Source organism: Alexandromys fortis, unplaced genomic scaffold, assembly GCF_014885135.2.
Source record: "Alexandromys fortis isolate MF-2015 unplaced genomic scaffold, M_Fortis_MF-2015_v1.1 scaffold_16, whole genome shotgun sequence".
NCBI lineage: Eukaryota > Metazoa > Chordata > Mammalia > Rodentia > Cricetidae > Alexandromys > Alexandromys fortis.
The window spans coordinates 8382444-8392660 of NW_026067893.1; the positions used below are offsets into that span (position 1 = coordinate 8382444).

General features: G+C 38.4%; 1 pseudogene; it reads left to right on the top strand.

Annotated features, from left to right (window-relative positions):
- Window positions 1-5771: 5771 nt before the first annotated feature.
- On the top strand, window positions 5772-7017 carry LOC126505156 (protein SET-like; annotated as a pseudogene).
- The last annotated feature ends 3200 nt before the right edge of the window (window positions 7018-10217 follow it).

The following is a 10217-nucleotide window of genomic DNA, read 5'->3' on the forward strand; positions in this document are numbered from 1 at the left end:
CCCTCCCTCCCCCTCTCTCTCTCTCTCTCTCTCTCTCTCTCTCTCTCTCTCTCTCTCTCTCTCTCTCTCTCACACACACACACACACACACACACATTTTTACGCCTCCTTGACATGTAAAGACTTGAGACTTTCTCTTTGCTCTAGTTCCAGAGCTCTCCTCTAAGGTCAGGATGTGGCCACAGTTAAAAGTAAAAGCCTGGGGCAAAGGAGAGTTTGACAAGCTGGTATCAAAGCCACGGGCACTTCTGAGTTACTTACTACATTCCCAGAAAAGTGACTGATATATCCTACCTCAGAAGTCTGATAAAGTCAATACCCATTAAGAAACTGGAAACTAAAGGAAAGGCAGGAAAAAGTACTCTCAAAAACTAATAATAATATTTACCCTGAGGGACATGCTATCAAGTCTTCCTGTGAACAGAGTTATTGGACCCTTTGTAAATATGCTGGCAAACTTCTTGTTTTCATGAACACTGGAATGATCCTCTCAGCTCTTACCATGAAACCCAGCTCTTTCTCATTACCAATTATTTGTTTTGCTACTTCAAGCCCTATAAACTGTGTGAACTGTTTATAATTAATTTCTTTTGCTTTAAATTTCAAGTAATTCTAGGAACACTTTTGAATATCTATTAATCCTACCTTGGGCTTTGCTTAATTTTGTTTAGCAACCGATTTATTATCTATTATTATCATACATTTATTAGATAGGACTATTGTGTTACTTATATGTAACCGATATCTTCCTTTTTGATTATTATTATTATTATTATATCAAATTCAATTATATTATTGATTTGCTACTATAATGTCTCTGACTGTTCCCTTGGGTCTCCACTTTTGGGAATTATTTTGATTTGTGCTTATTGAATTTTGATTGTTTTCAACACACTCAATGGTCTCTGAATTTGAAGACTACAGTGCTATCTCCTTTTGACGTTTTAATTTTCTGATTTTTCTGTCACCTATGTTTATAGACAGGTACTACTTATTTTGTGGTTTAGAAATGTGTTATTATTTTCAGCAGTTTTAATGTTTTATTTTTCCAGATCACTATGTACTTTTAGATGAGATAGAAAAGGGACCCATGGGCTCAGTATCTCATGTTGACTAAGTTTCTTTTACTTGTAGATTTTCTGACTCCCACAGGAAGAAGCAGTGAAGAAAATGTGAGAGATTCTATAAATCAGATTGCAACCCAATCTGAGAGCAGAGGATAAAGGCAGGATGAGGAGTTCAGGAAGCCCATCAAAATCAATGGGCCTGCCTCTGGATGTGCGAAACCATAAATAAGAAAACCAGAGAGCAATAGCAAGTTGAGGAACCAGCCTCACAGGATATCCCCACCTGGATGCAGATGTGGTGATCTGTAGGAAGGCTTGTAACTGAAAGGTCAGTGCAGTGTTATGGGGAACTTGCACAGCTGTTACTAAACATAATTAATAGCAGGCAACGGCCCCCATATTCAGTCTGTTACCTACAAGAATTCAGAAAAAAATGTCTGTGTCCATGTTCTCTCTTTTCTGTGATCCCATATCTTTTGTAGGTCTTTGGAGGCTGACCTTCTGTAGTGTGTCTTCAGATTTGCATTTTGGCTTCATCCAGGGTTCAAGAGGCATCTGTAAATTATATATATAAATATATATAAGAATATGTATATATTCTTGGACAATACCTACTGTTTCCATATTGGAGATGAAATGAAGAATTTCTGTTATTCTTAAAAAGACACCACACTGTAGACTATTGGAAGCATTAAAATGTATCTCTAACTTAGACATTTGTGAGAAATCAAGGATTTCCAAGGTGGTAAGACTATCAAAACTAATAATTTTCTTACTGATAAATATATTAATTACAATTATCAGTTCATGAACAATCTGAAATACTTCTGCAATTTCTATTTTAGGGGCTAAAATTTATTTTTAAGTTATTTATTTAAAATGTTATTTTTTATTTTACTTACCAACTACAGTCCTGCCTCCTCCCATCCTCCTGCTCCTCCTTATCCCCCCTCCCCACCCAATCCTCCATCCACTCCTCAGAAAGGGTAGGCCTCCAATGGGGAGTCTACAAAGTCTGGCAAATCAAGTTGAGGCAGGATCAAGCCCTTCCCCCTGTATCAAGGCTGAGCAAGACATCCCTCCATAGGGAATGGGCTCTAAATAGCCAATTCATGCTGTAGGGATAAATACCGGTCCCACTGCCAGTGGTACCACAGACTGCCAAGGCCACAGGCACATTCAGAGGGCCTAGTAGGCCCTGTCAGTTTCCCCAGCTAACAGTTCAGAGTCAGTGAGCTCCCACTAGTTCTGGACAGCTGCATCTGTGCCTTCCCCATTATGATCTTGACCCCTTTGCTCATATAATCTCTCCTTCCTCTCTTGGAATGGACTCTGGGAGCTTGGTACAGTGCTTATCTGTGGATCTCTACATCTGCTTCCATCATTTACAGGATGAAGGTTCTATGGTGACAATTAAGGTGGTCATTAATCTGAATACAGGGGAAGGCCAGTTCAGGTATCTTCTCCACTATTGCTAGAAGTCTTAACTGGGTCATCTTTATTGATTTTAGAGCAGGTTCCAAGAGATGCTGAGAAGAAAGTATATTCTTTTGTGTTTGAGTGAAATATTCTATATTTTATCTGTTAGGTTCATTTGAGTCATAGCATCTGTTAATTCTCTTATTTCTCTGTTAAGTTTCTGTCTTGCCAACCTGTCTATTGGTAAGAGTGGGGTGCTGAAGTCTCCCATCACTCATGTATACAGTTTGTTGTGTGTTTTAAGATTTAGTAATTTTTTTGTACAAATGTGAGTGCTCTTATATTTGGGGTACAAGTGTTCAGAATTGAGACTTCTTCTTGATGGATTTTTCCTGTGATGATTATGAAGTGTTCTGTTCCATCTTTTTTGATTAATTTTAGTCTGAATTCTATTTTATTGGATACCAGGACAACTACAACAGCTTGCTTCATAGGACCATTGGAAAATCTTTTCCCAACCCTTTACTCTGAGGTAATATCTGTCTTTTAAGTTGAGGTATGTTTCTGTATGCAATAAAAGAATGGATCCTGTTTTTGTATTCATTCTTCTACCCTGTATCCTTTTATAGGTGAGTTGAGCCCATTGATATTAAAGGATATTAATGACAGTGATTGTTATTTCCTACTATCTTCTGGTTTTGTTATTGTTAGTGATGGCGTGTTGTGTTTCCCTTCTTTGGGATTTTCTGGTGTGTTATTTATCTACTGCCTCTGATTTTGTGGGTATAGCTAACTACCTTTATGTTATTTGATCTCTTTCTTTTGCAGATCTTAATATTCATCCTTTATTCTGTATGTTTTGCATTTTGATTATTATAAGACAAGGGAACTTTTTTTTGGTCCAATCTATTTGGTGTTCTGTAAATTTCTTGTATCTTTCTTTAGGTTGGGAAAGTTTTTGTCTATGATTTTGTTGAATATATTTTCTGTGCCTTTGAGCTGGAGTTCTTTTTATTCTTCTTTCCCTATCATTCTAAGTTTTGTTCTTTTCATTGTGTTCCAGATTTCCTGTATGGTTTGTGTTAAGAATTTGTTGAATTTAACATTTTTTTGACTGACACATCTATTTCCTCAATAGTATTTTTAACACCTGCGATTCACTTTTCCATCTCTTGTATTCTGTTGTTTATGCTGGCATGTGTAGTTCCCATTCATTTAACCAGATTTTACATTTCCAGAATTCCCTGTTTGTGTTTTCGTTATTGCTTTTATTTCAGTTTTCAAGTCTTGAATTGTTTAAACTGTTTGCTTTACCTGTTTAACTTTTTAAATCTGGTTTTATTTTCGTTAAAGAGATTTATTGATTTCTTTCAATTTGTTGTTGTCTTTTTCTCTATTTTTAAGGGAATTTTTCATTTCCTTTTTAATGGTCTTCATCATCCTCATAAAGTTATACTTAAAACTGATTTCTTCTGCTTCCTCTGAGTCAGGATGCTCAATTCTTCCTGTTGTATGACCACTGGGTTCTGTTGTTTCCATGTAGCCTTTTAGGTTATTGAATGAATTCTTGCATTGGTGCCTACCCATCTCTTCCCATAATTGGTACCAGCAGTGTCTTTTCCTCTTGGTCCAGTTCTTGCAGTTGCTGTCTATATCTTTGGTAACTGTTCTTGGTCTGCTCTCTACTGTTGCTGTCTATGTCTCAAGGAACCTCTGAGGTCTCTCTTGGCCTGCTCTCTTTGTCCATAATCTTAGTCAACTCTCTTGGTCTGCTCACTTGTTCCATTCTGTGCAGTTAGAGCCTGTGCTTCAGAGTTCCTCTCTAGGACCTCTCTGTGCAGACAAAGCCTGTGCTTCAGAGGTCTCTGAGATCATTGAGGAGGAGAAGGAAAAAAAAAAACTTGAGACAGTGCGAGACTTGTAGTTTATAGGGTCTGATTGATGGGTTGGAGGTGTTAGAGAAGTCTACCTGCATGAAACTTGCCTGCTGGCTGGCTAGAGCAGCTGAGGCAGTAGGGGGAGGAGTCTGGGGTTTTGTCCCAGTACCCAGGGCCTAAAGAGGGGGGTGTCCTGCTGTGTGGATGCTCACTCCCTCTTGTCCTCTCTGTGCAGTAACAGCCTGTGCTTCTCATAATGATCTCTATTTAATGGGATTTTTCATACATAAAGAAAGATTTTACTTGAAGAAAAATGTATTAAGCAAAAACTGAAATCATCATTTTAAAATTTAAATTTTACTTAAGTAAAATAAACCACACAGAAAGATAAATATTATTATTCCTCTCTTATAAGAAATATTAAAATGAATGAGTGGTATGAAATTAGAAGGGTGCAATGGGAGAGAAGAGAGAAGTCTACAGCAATGGGAAGGTTAAACGGGAGATAGTTATGAGGGAAAAGATAGCGCTCATTTTTCTCTCCTTTAAGAGATATTCTTATCATCTATCTATCTATCTATCTATCTATCTATCTATCATCTATCTATCTCTCTGCAAAAAGCATCACAGGTATTATTTGGAAAGAGAGAAGGACCAATAGGAGGAGGAAGAAGAGATAAGAGAGAGTAATAAAAGGCATATATATTTAATATCCATTATGCCTAAGTATGAAAATATCATAATGAAAGTTCATATTTTGTATCATAAATTAATCTCCATGATAAAGCAGTTTTTTACATAAGAAAAAATATCGTATTTCTTCTTTGAGACTGTAAAAGTGGAGATAAAATTGTTCCTTTAATATGGCAGTCTGGCTATAATTCTAGTCAGTAGAATACACTTAAAATCATAATCTCAATTACTAAAATTATTAATTCACTCAATATAATCTTTGCAACTATTAGGACTTTATATTTTATAAATACATCTTGACAAATGAGAAATAAGTTACTTCCCATAAAATAAAAAATTTAAGTTCATTAAAGTAAAAACTCAACCAGGAAACCACCAATGAAATTTTCTGAAAGATTTGAATCTTGTCAATTCATTGCCATATTTCAATTCTATTTTGTTTCTTCTTTTAAATTTGCGTAATCCATTTTTAAATCTTCACACACCTTGCTATTTCTTATATTAATACATATCTATTGCATGAGTTAATTTTGGTTCATGATGAGAGTACAGCCCATTGTGACAAAGAAGGCCTGGGAGCAGGATTTAAGGCAGATCACAAGGCATGGGCATTTAATAAGAAAAGGGATGAGATGATTTAAGATGTTGGCAGCCGAGTTCCTGCGAGTTTCTTCCTGCTCTCTGCATCTGGCCTCTGGCCTCTAGCCACTTCCCTCGTGTCATGGCCCCAAAAAGGCAATCTGCGCTTCTGCCTCAGTCCAAGAAACCCAAACCGGCTCCGTCCCCGAAACTGGAGGACAAGTCTGCCTCTCCCGGCCTGCCGAAGGGAGAAAAAGAACAGCAAGAAGCAATTGAACACATTGATGAAGTACCAAATGAAATAGACAGACTTAATGAACAAGCAAGTGAGGAAATACTAAAAGTAGAACTGATGTGGGAGTGATTTCTTATTAATAAAGAAACTGCCTCGGCCCTCATAGGACAGAAAATTAGGTAGGCGGAGTAGACAGAAGAGAATTCTGGGAGAAAGAAGCTTAGTGGAGGAGTTGCCATGATTCTCCCGCTCCAGACAGATGCAGGTTAAGATCCTCCCTGGTAAGCCAGCTCGTGGGCTACACAGAATATTAGAAATGGGTTAGAACAATATGTAAGAGCTAGCCAATAAGAAGCTGGAACTAGCCGGGCCAGGCAGTGTTTGAAAGAATACAGTTTCCGTGTAATTATTTCGGGCATAAGCTATCCATGCGGGCGGCCGGGTGCCGGGGACACAGCCCTGCCGCTCCTAATTTCAACATAGAACAAAAATATAACAATCTCCGCCAATCGTTTTTTCAGAAGAGGTCAGAATTGATCGCTAAAATCCCAAATTTTTGGGTAACCACATTTGTCAACCATCCACAAGTGTCTGCACTGCTTGAGGAGGAAGACGAAGAGACTGTGCATTATTTAACCAAAGTTGAAGTAACAGAATTTGAAGACATTAAATCAGGTTACAGAATAGATTTTTATTTTGATGAAAATCCCTACTTCGAAAATAAAGTTCTCTCCAAAGAATTTCATCTGAATGAGAGTGGTGACCCATCCTCAAAGTCCACTGAAATCAAATGGAAATCTGGAAAGGATTCGACAAAACGCTCGAGTCAAACACAGAATAAGGCCAGCAGGAAGAGACAACACGAAGAGCCAGAGAGCTTCTTTACCTGGTTTACTGACCACTCTGATGCAGGTGCAGATGAGTTAGGAGAGGTCATCAAAGACGACATTTGGCCAAACCCCTTGCAGTACTATTTGGTTCCTGATATGGACGATGAAGAGGGAGAGGCAGAAAATGATGACGATGATGATGATGAAGAAGAAGGCTTGGAAGATATTGATGAAGAAGGAGATGAAGGTGAAGAAGATGAAGATGAAGATGTGATGATGAAGGGGAAGGAGAGGAGGATGAAGGCGAGGATGACTAGCACAGAAGACTGATGGATTCCGACTCTCTTTTTTATTTTTTAAATTTCTCCAGTCCCTGGGAGCAAGTTGCAGTCATTTTCCTCCCGTCCCCAATCCCTCTTGTGCTCAGTCGCCCTGTTTCTGAGGTCTTGCTTCTCAATACCATGGTTCTCAACTTATTTAAGGGGAAATGTCTTGAGCAAAATACAATGGGAAAAGAATCTCCACTACTCTGTTCTACATTCATTTTTATCTTTTCTTGTCTTGAACTGTGGATTCAACACCACCACCACCGTGCTCTGTGGGAAAAAAGAAAAGCCCTCCAGCCACTTTGGCTCTGCTGGAGGCTGGAGGGTGCTAGGCCCCTGTGTAGTAGTGCATAGAATTCTAGCTTTTTTCCTTTCTCTGTATATTGGGCTCAGAGATTACACTGTGTCTATGTGAATACAGACAGTTAGCATTTACCAACATGTATCTGTCTACTTTCTCTTGTTTAATAAAAAGAAAAAAAAAGAAAAAAGGGGGGTTTAGAAGGTCAGCAAGGGTGGGTTTGAGGTGTCTGGGGGGGTAAGTGGGCATTGTGACAACATGACTTCTCCTTTGGCATGTTTAATTGTGATGTTTAACAAACATCCTTGCAGTTTAAGATGACACTTTTAAAAGAAAATTCTCTCCTAACGATGACTCGAGCCCTACCACTCAATGGGAGAATCAGCAGAACCTTGTAGGGGTTTATTTGGAGTTCACATTCTCTGTTGTAACTTTATTTTTAATTTTTTTTTATTTTTAGTTTTTCGATTTTCACTGGAAGGAAAAGATGCTCATTTTAAATGTTGAAGTGTACAAGTTGCTTTGTTACAATAAAACCAATGTTGGGAGGAGGCGGAAACTTTTTTTTCTTATTCTCAATAAAATAAAAAAAAAAAAAAAAAAAAAAAAAAAAAAACCAATGTGTACACACACACACACACACACAAAAGATGTTAGCAGCCACTAGGACTGCATTGTGGGACAGTCTGAGGAGCCTGAGAAACCCACAGTCTTCACAGGGAGAGCTTGCAGCAGAGGATGAGTCTGAAGAGCTTACAGTATCACCAGAGCCACTAAAACAAAGGCTAGTCTTCTGAGAAGATGCTTCTAAAAAGTGGTTTCATGGAGTTGAAAAGAAAAGTTGTGGAAAGGAGCAGCACTGAGTAGAGAGCAATGGAATTAGAGACAAGGCATCAGTGACAGGTAGGGCAGAGAGGCTACAGCAGACAGAGGATCACATTCTTGACAGGTAGGACTCCAACCCTGGGATACTGGGAGGCTAGTGCTTGTGGATGGGCAGTGGGAAATCATGGGGCCTCGCACTGCTAGACTTTATAAACACAATGCCATGGAAGCATCCTAGAGCTTGTCTGATCTTTTATTTATATCTTTGTGTTGGGTTAAGATAGGATCATGCTACAGAGAGATGTCTTACCTTGAACTCGGGAGTTTCCTGTTTAGCTGGGATAATAAGTGTGTGCCCTCAAATTTACTTTCAAAGTTCTATTTTCAATCATTTTCTACTGCTCATAGGAGAGTGGTATATCTAAATTCTGCTCTCTTCCTAAGAAATTATTGAATCTTCAGAAATAATAAAGAGGCTTTTGCTGGGCCATTTGCTGGGCCCCCAAATATTTGAATTGCTTGTCTAATTAAGTGGGGAGGAGTATGCTGTGTGTCTGGGGCTCACAGAATTGCACCCATAGGTGCCCGTAGAATGAGCAAATCAATAAGATGATGTCTGAAAAAACAAGCCTCACAGACGTAGTTTTATATCCCATTCTCTAATGTCTGCTGCCACATGTTAAGTCAATTGATATTGAGTGCAGAGTTTTATGAGCCCAGTGTTTTCTTCAGAAGGTGAAAAGATGCCACCACTGTAATTATTCAAATTTTCCCTAGAAGGCAGATTCAGATATCACTTCTTACTTGGATGTCAGTCATAGGACAGTCCAAGCAGTTACCTAAGTTGAACATTAGTTCACTAGTTCACATAGAAGGATTCCAGACAATGGGAGCTGGAGAATTTACTCAGTGGTCAAGAGAACTTGTTTATCGTTGAGAGGATAGGGTGTAATTCCTATCACCTGCATGGTAACTCACAGCATCTGAAACCTGAGTCCCAAAATACCTAATGGCCTTTCTGGCTTCCCCAGGCACCAGACAGATGTGCACGTGGTTCACATGCATACATGAAGGTAAAACACTCACACACATAAAAAATATTTTTAAGAAGATAAAGACATTACACATACACACACACATACACACACACACACAAAACTACTGTAATCCTTTTCTAGTGAATACAGTCTTATGAAATAAAAAAGACATTCTCTGTTTTTTCTCAAGACTTTTCTTCTACATGATAAATGTCCATCAAATAGAAATAACATTGATTGATAGTATCAAATATTATAATCAAAACGTAAGTCTTTTGAAATGATCCCTTTCCTTATATTTTCACAACTGCCATTGAAGACAGGGATTATTTTTCTGTTTGTGTATAAGTACTGTATTCTTGTAGCATATGGCTACATTTGAAAGTTTTACTCACTTTTTATCAAGCCTTAAGCCTGAATGAAGCTACAAAAATTTCCATAATTTAGAAAAGTAAAAGCAACTCAGGGAATGAGGATGTCACTGTAAGCATTTGCTATAGGACAGAAATTGAGAAGGAGCTGCTCTCCAGCTCTGACTTCATTTCCTGAGTTCAGTTCTGGGAGGGGAAATGCACAGCCACACACGTATTGCTGACACCCATCACAGGGTAGAACTCCTAAGCAAGGGGCGCGTGTTGCTGCATATTCATGTATGTAAATCAGGCCCCTCAGCTACAGCACTTGGCTCTGAGATTTCAAATCTGTGTATTAACAGGGATTCCTGTAAGTTTCAATGAATATTAACCAAGAGAAGATGTCAAATAGATAGCCAGTGCATGTTCAAACTTTCCCCCCACTCTATGTGTGCTCCTGGTCAGAAAATGTCCATCTTTCCATAAGACATGCCTGTATTCTGGTCACCCTAGTCATGTCTTAGAAGAAGAGCTACAAGGGACCATAGTTACTACAGAGTATACCTCAGTTCTGAATATAAGGCCTGGCTCCCTTTACTAAGTATATGCTATCTCATTATAAATTACTCAAAAATTTAGAGGTCAAAAACAGTAACATATTTCTCACAGTGTCTG